The sequence below is a fragment of the Crocodylus porosus genome, unplaced genomic scaffold (assembly GCF_001723895.1).
Source record: "Crocodylus porosus isolate Cpor-Errol unplaced genomic scaffold, CroPor_comp1, whole genome shotgun sequence".
Lineage (NCBI taxonomy): Eukaryota > Metazoa > Chordata > Crocodylia > Crocodylidae > Crocodylus > Crocodylus porosus.
Window position 1 is genome coordinate 157925885 of NW_017728906.1, and position 11598 is coordinate 157937482.

The following is an 11598-nucleotide window of genomic DNA, read 5'->3' on the forward strand; positions in this document are numbered from 1 at the left end:
TTTCTAAGTGGCCACCCACTCCTCCCAAAGTCTTCTCTTTTCTAGGCTGAACAGGCCCATATCTTTCAGCCTTTGCTTGTATGGCTTTCTCTTCAGGCCTCTAATCATACAAGTGGCTCTTCTGTGGACTCTCTCAAGCTTCTCCGCAGCCCTTTTGAAGTGTGGCACCCAGAACTGGATGCAGTACTCCAGCTGCGGCCTCCCCAATGCTGAGTAGAGCAGGAGAATAACTTCCTTAGTTTTGCTTGAGATGCACTGGTTGATGCATCGATGCATGTATGCTTTGTTCTGCTAACTGTAGCATCACCCTGGTGGCTCATGTTCATTTTACAGTCATTTATGACCCCCAGGTTCTGGGCTGCATGGGGAAGTCTGCACGTGCAGCCTGGAGGTGACTGGGGACTGCCCCACTTCATGCAGTCCTGAGTCAGCTCTCGGCTGCATATGCAGACTTTTCTGTGCAGCCTAGGGCTGACCAGGAACTGTCCTCATCAGGAGCAGTTCCAGTCCAAGGCCCCAGTTGGGTAGTGGAGGCATGTGGATTGGAAAGAGCTCCAGGGGAGGGGAAGGTCCGATGCTCCTGCCCCGAGCTGCCAGTGGGGCAGCTAGCAACATGCCTCTGGGTGGGTAGGGAATTCCCTGAAGTTCTTTCCAAGACCCTGCTTCTGATCAGGGTGCTGGGGCCAGGAACTCCCTGCTGCCAGGGCAGGGGAACACTTTCCCCACCCAGGCTCTGGTGGCAAAGCATGCCCTGGCAGTAGGTAGCTCCTGGCCCCAGCAGAAGACAGTGCTCCCCTGCCAGCCTCTGGGCTAGCAGTCAGGAGGAGCCTAGAGATCCCCCTGGCTGCTGCAGGGGGCTGGTGCAGGCCCAGCAAGGGTGGGCCAGACTGCTGCCATAAGCAACAAATCTATTCCCGCTTTCCTGCGCAAGTACACAGCCGTAAATTACTCTCCAGTAAACCCACCCCGGAGCATTTGCACATGCAGACGCATCCCATACATTCTAAAATAATCCAATATGGCCACTAAGGTGTGTAAGTATATACTCCATTAGCATCCAGTTTAGTCGTAGAGGACTATACATTTCACAGAAATTCCTCAGAACTGTAATTGGCAGACTAAGAAAAAAATAAACAAGTGATGATGTGATTCTGAGTGCAGCAACATTATTTTGGTGGTGCCTATTTTTTGTCGAATAGCCAACTGATTAAGACACTTGCTGAGGACAAGATCCTGGGATCATTAAACAGTTATCAAGCTAAATACATAAATATGTTTGGGAGCAGGGGCCAGATCACAGGATTCCAACTTCCCTTGGCAAGAGATTCAGTTTCATTCTGGCTCCATGAACCTTTGCCTCTTGGCAGCTTCAGTAGGAAGAGGCAGAGGATGCTGTCAGCCATGCTTAGCTCAGAGTTGGGCAGTTAGGGTCTTCGCTATGAAGCACTGTAAGTACTCACTCCCAGGGGAGCGAAGAAAGAAAGGGGTGAAGCTTTCCCTCTCCTGAAACTCAGAGCCTGCATGTCCCAGGAAAATACATTAATCACTAGGCTATTACAAGAAGATTAATTTATTTACACTGCTACCTTCGCTTAGATAGATGTAATTATCCAGGTAAACAGCTCTCCAGTTAGATTTCAAAGATTTCACAGACATCAGGGCTGGAAGGGACCTCGGAAGATCATCGAGTCCAGCCCCCTGCCCAAAGGGCAGGAAGTCAGCTGGGGTCATAGGATCCCAGCAAGATAAGCATCCACTTTGCTCTTGAACGTGTTCAATGTAGGTGCTTGAATCACCTCCAATGGCAGGCTGTTCTAGACCTTGGGGGCTCGGACAGTAAAGAAATTCTTCCATATGTCCAGCCTGAAATGGTCTTGTAGTAGTTTATGACCATTCGACCTCGTCATCCCTTGGGGCGCTCTGGTGAACAAACGTTCCCCCGGGTCCTGGTGGTCACCCCTGATAAACTTATAGGTGGCCATCAGATCACCCCTGAGCCTGCGCTTTTCCAGGCTAAAGAGTTAGGATTTCAATTTCACTAGGGGTTTCCACAGGTGTTAAAATGTTATGCCTAAGTAAAGCTGACAGGATTGGCAAAACCTGACATCTCATTTTGTTCTTCAAATACTCTGAAAAGGTGTCCATGAGACTAAAAAAGTTAGTAACACCAGGAACCAGGTTGTGTCATTCAGTATCATCCTTTTATATTTTTCCAGGACTATAGAGAGGCCAAATCCTTCATCACAGCAATTTCCTGTGCTGAGAAATCCTTGTTAGGAGAGTAGCAGATTTCTCCACCCTCTCCCTTCCCATGAAACAGGAGATATAGTGAGGAAGAGAGATGACCTAATTGTTAGGACTTTTGTTTGGGATAGGGGAGACTTGCCCTCAATTCTGTGTTTCGCAATTGACTTCTTAAGTGATCTTGGGCACACAGCTTAAGTCTAGATCTAAATAAGGTCTTTTGATAAAAAGTTGCACTTCAGGTGAAATTCATGTGCCTAAGTACAACTGAACTATCCACAGAATCCCTGCCTGATGTCTAAGTGCCTAAGCTGTAGGTGTCTAAGTTTTCTGGTGAAAATATACTTAGGCTCCTAAAGTTCAGCTCTCATTCCTACTCAGAAGCTCTGCTGTCTTGGTTAAAATGAACCTTTGGGCACCCAAACATGCCTAAGGCATTCCTGTACCTAAATCTCCATAGGGTCCCTGATCTATCAAGGAAGCTTCATGACACCTAACACACACTAGCAGCACTGAATTCAGCAGCCATGCTTGCTTTTGTTGAAAAGCACTTTTGCTGGTGCACAATTGCTTCCATCATATTATCGTGACTAAGGAAACTCAGGAAAGTAGATCTTGGATCCAGGCCTTCCTAGGACAGTTCCCTAACCACCAGGCCATGGGGTAAGCTATGTGCAGACATCTACCACTCCTCTTATTGTACCTAAACCAGTATGCATACAGATATGCAGAAGTCATGGGGCCCAAAGGAGAACAGGCAGTGGGAACATAAGTCCAAAACCTAAAGAAGAAAACACTCTCTTAATGGAAGAAGATGCCTCTCTTCTGTTCCCCCAAACCAAAGACAGCCTACAACCCCATCTTCTACTTCCTAGGAGATTCCTTTAGCCACTCAATTTAGAAGAAAAGAATAAGCAATGTTCTTGTACCCAAGGGGTGTCTTAGGTGCCTAAGTCTATGTGGGTTTCTTAGGCTGTGAATCCCAGTTTCACTTGGGTACCTATCTACAGCCCTGACTTAGTACCTAAACTTTGAAGAAAAGTGGGATTTCAGTCACACTCCCCTCCTTGGCATTCCCTGTTTAGTTCTCTTCTCCCACCCTACTCAGCATTCTGAGTGGTGTGGATCTCAGTCCTAATCACCTGACTCTCCCCATTTAACTTATAAAAAATTTAGGCATCTATTTTGGTTCTGTGCTCTTCTCCCAGAACCAGGGAGCTTCAAATTCAGGGTAGGAAGGCTCAGTTGCACTTAATTCCTAAGATGGAACTGGCCATAGATGCTGTGCTAGTGCTTTCCCCAGTAGCGGGAATATAGTTGTCGCTGTATCCATACTGCCTTCAGAGGTCATCCAGGACTGAGAGATTAAATTACATGGTTGTCCCAGATAAACATAATTCATACAGTGAAGCTTTCCCTCCCCACCCCACAACTGTGATGAATATTAGTGTATGTGTCCCTTGGGGGCCAAGAGCAAATATCAGCACTGAGAAATGCTACTTCAATGCCTACAACATATTTCATTTCCTGACCTCATTTGCACTGGAGTTTGGCATTTATTTCCCTTTTAGACTGTGCAGTGAAGGGAAGCTCAGGAATCTTTGTGGTTATTGTGTCAGAACCCATATTTGCTACTTGCTGTATTGTTTAGGCATTGCATCACAAGTTCCACTAGTCTTGTAATGCAGTCCTCTCCAAAAAAGGTGCATCATGTTGTAGATGACTTTGTAGATAACATTTCCTACTTTTCCACTGACTGCAAAACTCTACTTCAGTCCTCTATGAGCACACTAGAAATGTTTTCCTCTGCTGCCTTTTAGGGTTTAGAACTTGAGTTCTCATTCACTTGAGTTCATTTTTCTAGCACAAGAGCTTCCCAGGCACTTTTGATTATCTTGCAAAATTCTTCTCCCCCACACCGCCACAGCATGTTGCCCACAGAAGCATATGGCCATCATCTGGACTGGAAAAAATGAGACAGACTTTAAAGGCTTAATAGGCAGAAATTTTGTTTTCTTTTTATTATTTCAGAAGCATTACATCTACATGGCACAATGCAGTGCTCTGTATGAATAGCCAAATTAGCTCCGATGGAGCTACCTTAGATACTGGAAACAATAGAGCCAATTAATAACATAGTGTTCTCCTTGGGATAATATATTCTGCATCTCAGTAGGGGTCATTATCCTATGGACTGCCAGGCAAATGCAGCTGACATCTTGGGTAGCTGCAGGACAGTGCCCTGTGTAGATCCACATCTTAAGGGATGAATAGTATTTCATCTTTACATGCCTAAGTAGTATTTACATAGCTGTGTAAGTGCAATTGTTGGCACTTACACTGAGTTCAGATTCTATTTCCTTCACCGTGGAATAGGATCACCCAGAGACCTGATTAAAGAAAAACAAGAGAGCCCACCCACATTTCAGTTCAATAACTGAGTATTGCTTGGGGAAACTGCTCACAAAGTGAAAGACCCATGTTCTAGGGGCCCCCTTGGAGAACTTGTACCTGCACCTCCTACTTCCCAAAAAAGTGGTCTAACTAGCACTCTGTGGGTTGGGTATCACCAATATATACAACCCCCCCCCCCCCAAAGAAGATGGCCACACTGGGCTGCCAAGAGGGAAAGGCATGGAGCTAAAAGAAGATGAGCAAGCCAGATGAAGTGTGGTTGAGTAGAAGGGAAAAACTAGTCCACTGTTGTTTATCTAATTTATCAGATGAATCTTAAATGCAATGTCCAGAAAAACCATTTGGGGCAGGAGCTATAGCACAGCCTCTGACCATGTGCAAAAGGGAAGCTCAGGGCAAGTATAGCTACACAAGTGCAAACAATCTAAACACTGTATAAGTACCAAAACTTGCAGATATGTAGCTACGTAAATGTCACTTAGTCACATAACGAAGAAATAGGACTTAGCCCTAAGACTTTCTAAGCTATTAGCTTGATAACTCATATCTTAAGGAATAAAGTGGAAAGGATAAGGAAAAAGTTAGTTAATTAAAACTGATGAACACAGAGCTCTCATTATGCTAGTGAGCAAGAGCACTTGGAGCACTGTGTATTCACATACACTTGACATTCAACTGGGACCTGAACATTTTCTGAAAGTTGTCCTGTTTAGGTGATTCTGCAACTTCATTGTATGACATGAATAATCATTGAATGACATATTCAGTGATTCTTGAATATGGAACTCTGCCTTCGTCCGCACATGCCTTTGAAATCTGACCTTTAATTTAGGGTTCAATCTGGTGAATTACTTCAGTAAAGGATACTACATGCCTTGTAGAGTCAGGAAGTTAAACAGTAATGATCTCATTTTGGTTATATAAAGTAAAAATTGGCGTTTTATTGTTGGAACTTTTGCCAAATCCAGGAACTGCAATGAATTCATGGGTTTTAGCTAATAAAAGAAATCCTGGTCCTGTTAACCCTCAATTACATGAGCCTTCCTTATTTAGTCAGAGAATATCATTGAGGTCAAAATATAAATAAGGTAGTGACCTCTTTCAAAATGCCTTACAAGTAAAAGAGATGTATTATTTGGTAGCTGTGTTGGTCTGAGACAAAAAGAAATGCAAAAATCTGCAACTCTTGGTTCAGAGATAATATTTTTTATTAGACCACCAGAGAGATTGCAAAAAAAAAAAAAAATTATGCAAGCTTTGGGGCTCACACACCCTTCATCAGGCTCGATTTTAACTTTCCTTGAGGCTAACGAAGGGTGTTTGAGCCTGAAAGCTTTCAGAAAAGAATGTTTTTAAAAAAATTTTTCAGTTGCTCTAATAAAAGGTATCGTCTTTGAACCAAGAGTTCTTGAAATTGCATTACAAGTAAAAATAACTTATCCTCACAACACCAGGGTGAAATAAGTATCAAGGCAGCATGAAAAGTACAAGTGTGAGTTTGCAGATCTTCTGCCTAAGATGCTTTGTTTAACTTTGAGAAAGCCAAATACATGTTTTTTCCATGTAAGATAAGTTTAGCTGATGATGTAAGTCCTCATGGTTACCAGTCTTTTTAATTCCCATCCAAGTAAACAACTCTGTAAAACCTTTGAATTTGTTTCTTTTGCTAATTTTTTTCTCAGGAAGATGTACTGTCACTTGACTTAATTATACCCCTGAGAGAAAACATGAACTTATATTTAAGGATGTTACTAAAAGCCTTGGAATCTCTTTCCTGTTTTGTGACTAATTTTGAAAGGAAAAAATAAAACTGGCAATATACAATATATCTCCAAGAAATGCTATATCAGCTGCATATAATCATATCCTTTGACTAACATAATACGGCCATATAATCTGAGAATTTATGGTGGGCAAAACTTAGAAAATAGTGGTACCAAACAACACATTCCAGGGTAAGCAAGCTTAGTACAAACACATACTGCATGTATTTGATAAGACAAACTAGAAAGGTTTTACTTACCAGAGAAGTAAATAAAAATAAGTGGCAATTTACTGCTGAGATGGCTGAAAAAATGTTTCATGAACTGAAGTCTAGTAAAATCAACCTTCTTAAAATAATAAAAGAGTATTTGTATGCAAAACTTAAAGTCCTCTTTAGAGGATAAAGTATACATATTCAATTCAAGTTCTGGTATCCTGCATTCATGTTTAGAAGACCATACAACAAATTAAACAGCTGTACACTCTCTTTCTCTCTCAAGCATATTTTGAAAGCGATATACCACTGCATCATCTACACAATTTTGGAGAAGTGAATAGTGGACTCAACTAGCATTTACACATCATTAGTGGAAAGGAGGGAAGAAACAGGACACTTTAACATGCAAATTTGTAAACACTTACCTGGGTTGAACATTCAGATTGAAGGAACCCCCGGCCCATGAGGAAGAAGCAGGCAAATTTCTTAACAACTTTATGAAATGTTTCAGTCAGAATGTCTGGTATAAACGTTTAGAGCTGGGATAATGTGAAAACAGAACGGAAAGCTGAGAAATATATTTAGAGAAACAAAATCAGCATAGAAGCAAGCAATGCCCCTTTTTCTAATTAAATCATAATTTACTGGAATTTAATATCATAATAGATGTTTGGCAAAGTTACAAGCCAATGAAAACACTGTCTTGGAATAAAAAATGTTAGCTAAATACTAGCACTACCTATAATGCAAAAAACACATACACATAGGTACCAGTTGTAACATTTATCCCAAGCCCATTCTAAGGAATACAGTATTTCAAGACAATTGCATCATGGCAGAAGAACAGAGCTTTAGGAATCATTGGACCTCCAAATTCCTTAGAATTCTTTTTCTGATGACCTTTTAGAGAGGATTGTGGCCATTATTAAATGAAGACAAAGAGGAAAATTAAAAAAGACAAAACAGGGAAGAGGTATATGTAGGTTGATGGTCATCATCCTGCCACTATCTTGAGGAAGGCAGGGGAAGGTAACAAAAAATGTAATTTTGACCTGCTTTCTAGTTAGGGTGAAGAGTTTGCTGAGGTTGTGCTATGGATACCATATATTTCAAAACTTTCCCTTTTCTTAATTTATCATCTGAAGCTTCATAAACAATCCTTCCCTCCCACTTCCATTCTGTCGTTCTTATATCCCACCCCCCCCCAGAATAATTATTCTGTTGTTCTTATCTGCACTGTGTGGTTTTTGGTTAGCTCCATAATTGTACAATGAAAAACTTTTTTTTCTGGTTTCATCTGTGCAGGCTTGATTAGGTATAATTGCACAGTACCAGATGCAGTACCCCCATTCACAACATCGAATTAGTTGAATAAAGGCTTCTCTGGGGTGCTAGGCAACAGCCAGCATTAGTCTACTACATTCAGGGCAATGTCTGTAACTATATTCCATTATGAAGATATTTCCTTCATTTGAAATTACTGGTTTACCATAGTTAAGTGAAACCATACGTCCATGAAGGAAAAATAAAAGCCCTTTAATAACAGGGTTAAATGAAACAGAGAAGAAGCCCCACATAGATGACTCTGTTTGCCATTAAACAGTTTTAAACAAACTGTTTCTGCAATAATTCTTTTCTCCTTTACACTGGCATAAAGCATCAGCAGTTCTACTCCAGTCATTGCTGTTACACTGGTGTGATTTAGTTCTAAATTAGTATCGGTTAAGTCAGACTGCAGTACAGGGACTGGAACACAGAAAGGAAACAAAATATGACTCTTCTAAAAACTCATATATATATTACAGAACTAGTTAGAAGGCAGAACACTGTTTATTGGCTTATTTTTTCCCCCATACACTACATTCAAAAGCTAAGTACTGAAAGGACCTTTAGCAAATTTCCTAACACAATAAACCTCACCAGGGTTTGAATTACATTGCAACTCAATATATTTGCGCATTGGTGGCAGCCAAAAGCCAGAAGGAGCCACCATTGCCACCACTGCCTTAGCAATGGGGCAGGCCGGGGTGGGGGGCTCTCATCTCTTATGGGGTGGGGGGGAGCTCAGCCCCCCTCAAACTCCCCTATAATTCAAACCCTGAACCTCCCAAATAAGGTAACTGTCATCCTGTATTCATGCCCTCCCCTCTCCAACAAGTATACTCAATAGCTAATTTTCTCATGTTCTCTAAGAGGCATGGATTTTCGTGGATGATATCTTTTATTGGACAAACAGATTTAGAGAAGCTTTCTGAAGAATCCTTCACATTCAGAGTCCTGTCTAAGTTAATGCTGATCATGCAGTTAGCCCCATAAAATCCTTGCTTTACAGATAATTTGTAGAACTCGTAGCTACACAACATTATTCCACCACTACCATGTAATGTTCTGTAGTTATTTTCTTAGTTTGTTCCCTTCATGAGCTTTCCTTTTTCTCTCTCTCTATATTTTGTTAAGTATCTCACAACTCCCTCTTCCTCCTTATCAACTTAACTGTATTTTAACTCCTTTTAACATGTCTATTCATATAGTCTTTTATTCTTGGGTTTTCCCAGAAGAATATTTTACAGCTAATATATGTTAAATCAGGAGTAGCCAAACTGAGGCACATATGCCACAAGTGGCACAGACAGGCTTTGTATGTGGAAGTGTGGCATGTGGCAGACCAGGGAGGGAAAAGGCAGCACAGCAGCAAATAGCAGCTGGGAGCAGCAGACCAGGTAGGTAGCACAGAGAAGGGAGTGCCGCAGCAGATCAGGCAGGAAGTAAAAAGCAGATAGCAGGGCAGCCAGTCAAGTGGTGTATGAGGATTTGAATGGCATTGGGGGATGCGGGAAGGAGCTAATTTGTGGCATGCCTGCCAACAAGTTTGTTCCCACTGAATTAAATGAGTTCTTGGGATGTAATTAATGTTAACTTAGATTCCATTATGACAGGAGACAGTCCCTCAAGTTCTTAGAATGTGTCAGGAACAGCTTTTTGTTTCAGAAAGTGGAGGAAATGAGGAAATGACCGGGGAAGATTTATTTCAGGTTTGGTTTTGTTTATTAGAGAAGAATTGACTAAGGGCATATCCACACACTGGTGGTAGTAAGCCCTGAATGGGATGGCCGTGACCACATTCCATACACCTACTCAAACTCAAACACATTGATTCCAGAAAATCTTCAAATGACCCAGAAAATGGGTAGACTATCTCTGGAAATAATCTGAGATGTAAAGAAGCACACAGGTGGGCTCATATCTCTCTTTGACTATTAAACAAATCATAGGCAACACATGGAGAGGGCATGGGGGGCATGTGTCCCCCCTGAGATTGGCCCTTGCTGGCTGGGGAGTGGGGGCAATGGCTGGTGCTCCCCCTGAGATTGTGGGGGCTCTGAGAGAAGTGCCACTGGCACTTCCACCAGCGGTGGTGATCAGCCACTGGGGGATTCCCCAGTAAGCAATCAGCTGCTGGGGGACTCCCCACCCTGGTTGGGAATTGGCTGCTGGTGCCCTCCCAGTATCAGAAGGCACCAGTTGCCCATGAAAAAAAACCATACACTATCTCAGTGAGAAGGAAGCATAGAAAGACTGAGATTCCTATGACTGCATTAGAAATTCTTTTAATAAATTGAAAAATAAAAAAAAAATTATAAGAAGTCAAAACAATGGCAAATAACTGAAGAGTATAACAGAAAGACCCATATATAGGGAGAAAATCTTAAAGGTTAAGGCACAAAGTAAGTTTGTTAGGAAGGCGTATGAAAGGTGACCGGAAAAGTTTCTATAAATATAAATGAGTAGCCCATGCTACTCATCCATGTGAGCACAAATGATACAGTGCAGAGCAGTCTGGGCTGGGTCATAAATGATTACAGAGCTCTGGGGGCTGGACTCAGGGGTCTGGGGGCACAGATAGGTTTTTTTTTTTCAATCCTCCCAGTCACAGGACATGGACTCTGGAGGGAAAGATGCATTGGTGAGGTGAATAGAAGACTCCGATGATGGTACTATCACAAGGGCTTTGGCTTCCTTGACCATGGTCCACACTTCAGAGAGAGAAGACTGTTGGGAAGGATGGCCTCCACCTCACCTGGAAAGGGAAGAAGCTCTTCTTGGCCAGAATGGCTGAACTTCTTGACAGGGCTTTAAACTAAGACTGCTGGGGGGACAGGAAATCTATTAACAGTTCTAGCCCAGGTCATGTCAGCTGCATTACTAATAACTTGGGAAGCCCAAGGGAACCTGCTCTGATGACAGCCCAAGGAAAGGTCCTGCTTCACCCCATAGGGGAGCATTGGGCTTCTCATGGCAGACTTAACTGCCTGTACACAAATGCTGGGAGCTTGGGAAATAAGCATGAGGAACTGGCGCTTCTCCTATGTGAAAATGACTATGACCTTGTAGGGATAACGGAGATGCAGTGAGACTCTACCTACAGTTGGTCTGTTGCTTTAGAAGGTTACACCTTGTATAGGAAAGACTGTGTTGGGAAGAGGGGTAGTGGTGTTGCTGTCTACATCAAGGATCAGTTCACTTCCCTGCAAATTGAGTTTTCTAACCAGGAAGGGCATCTTGAGACCCTCTGGGTCAAAATACAGGGAGACCATGGGGAGGTTGACATACTTGTAGGAGTCTATTATAGACAGCCCCATGAAGAGAAAGAACTAAATCAAGAATTCAATAGGGAACTGGTTGAGGCCCAGTGCATGATTGTCATGGGGAACTTCAACTTCCCTGACATATCTTGAGATGAGCGCATCGCCAGATCTGACAGGTCATGTACCTTTCTCACTTGCATTGATGACCTCTACTGAATGCAAGAGGTTTATGGGCTGACTACGGGAGAGGCATTGCTTGATCTGGTCCTGGCCAAAGGGAGGACCTGGTGAGTGATGTGAGTATTGAGGGGAAGCTTAGTGACAGCAACCATGAATTGATCACCTTCTTAGTTTACTGAAGAGCAGGAAAAC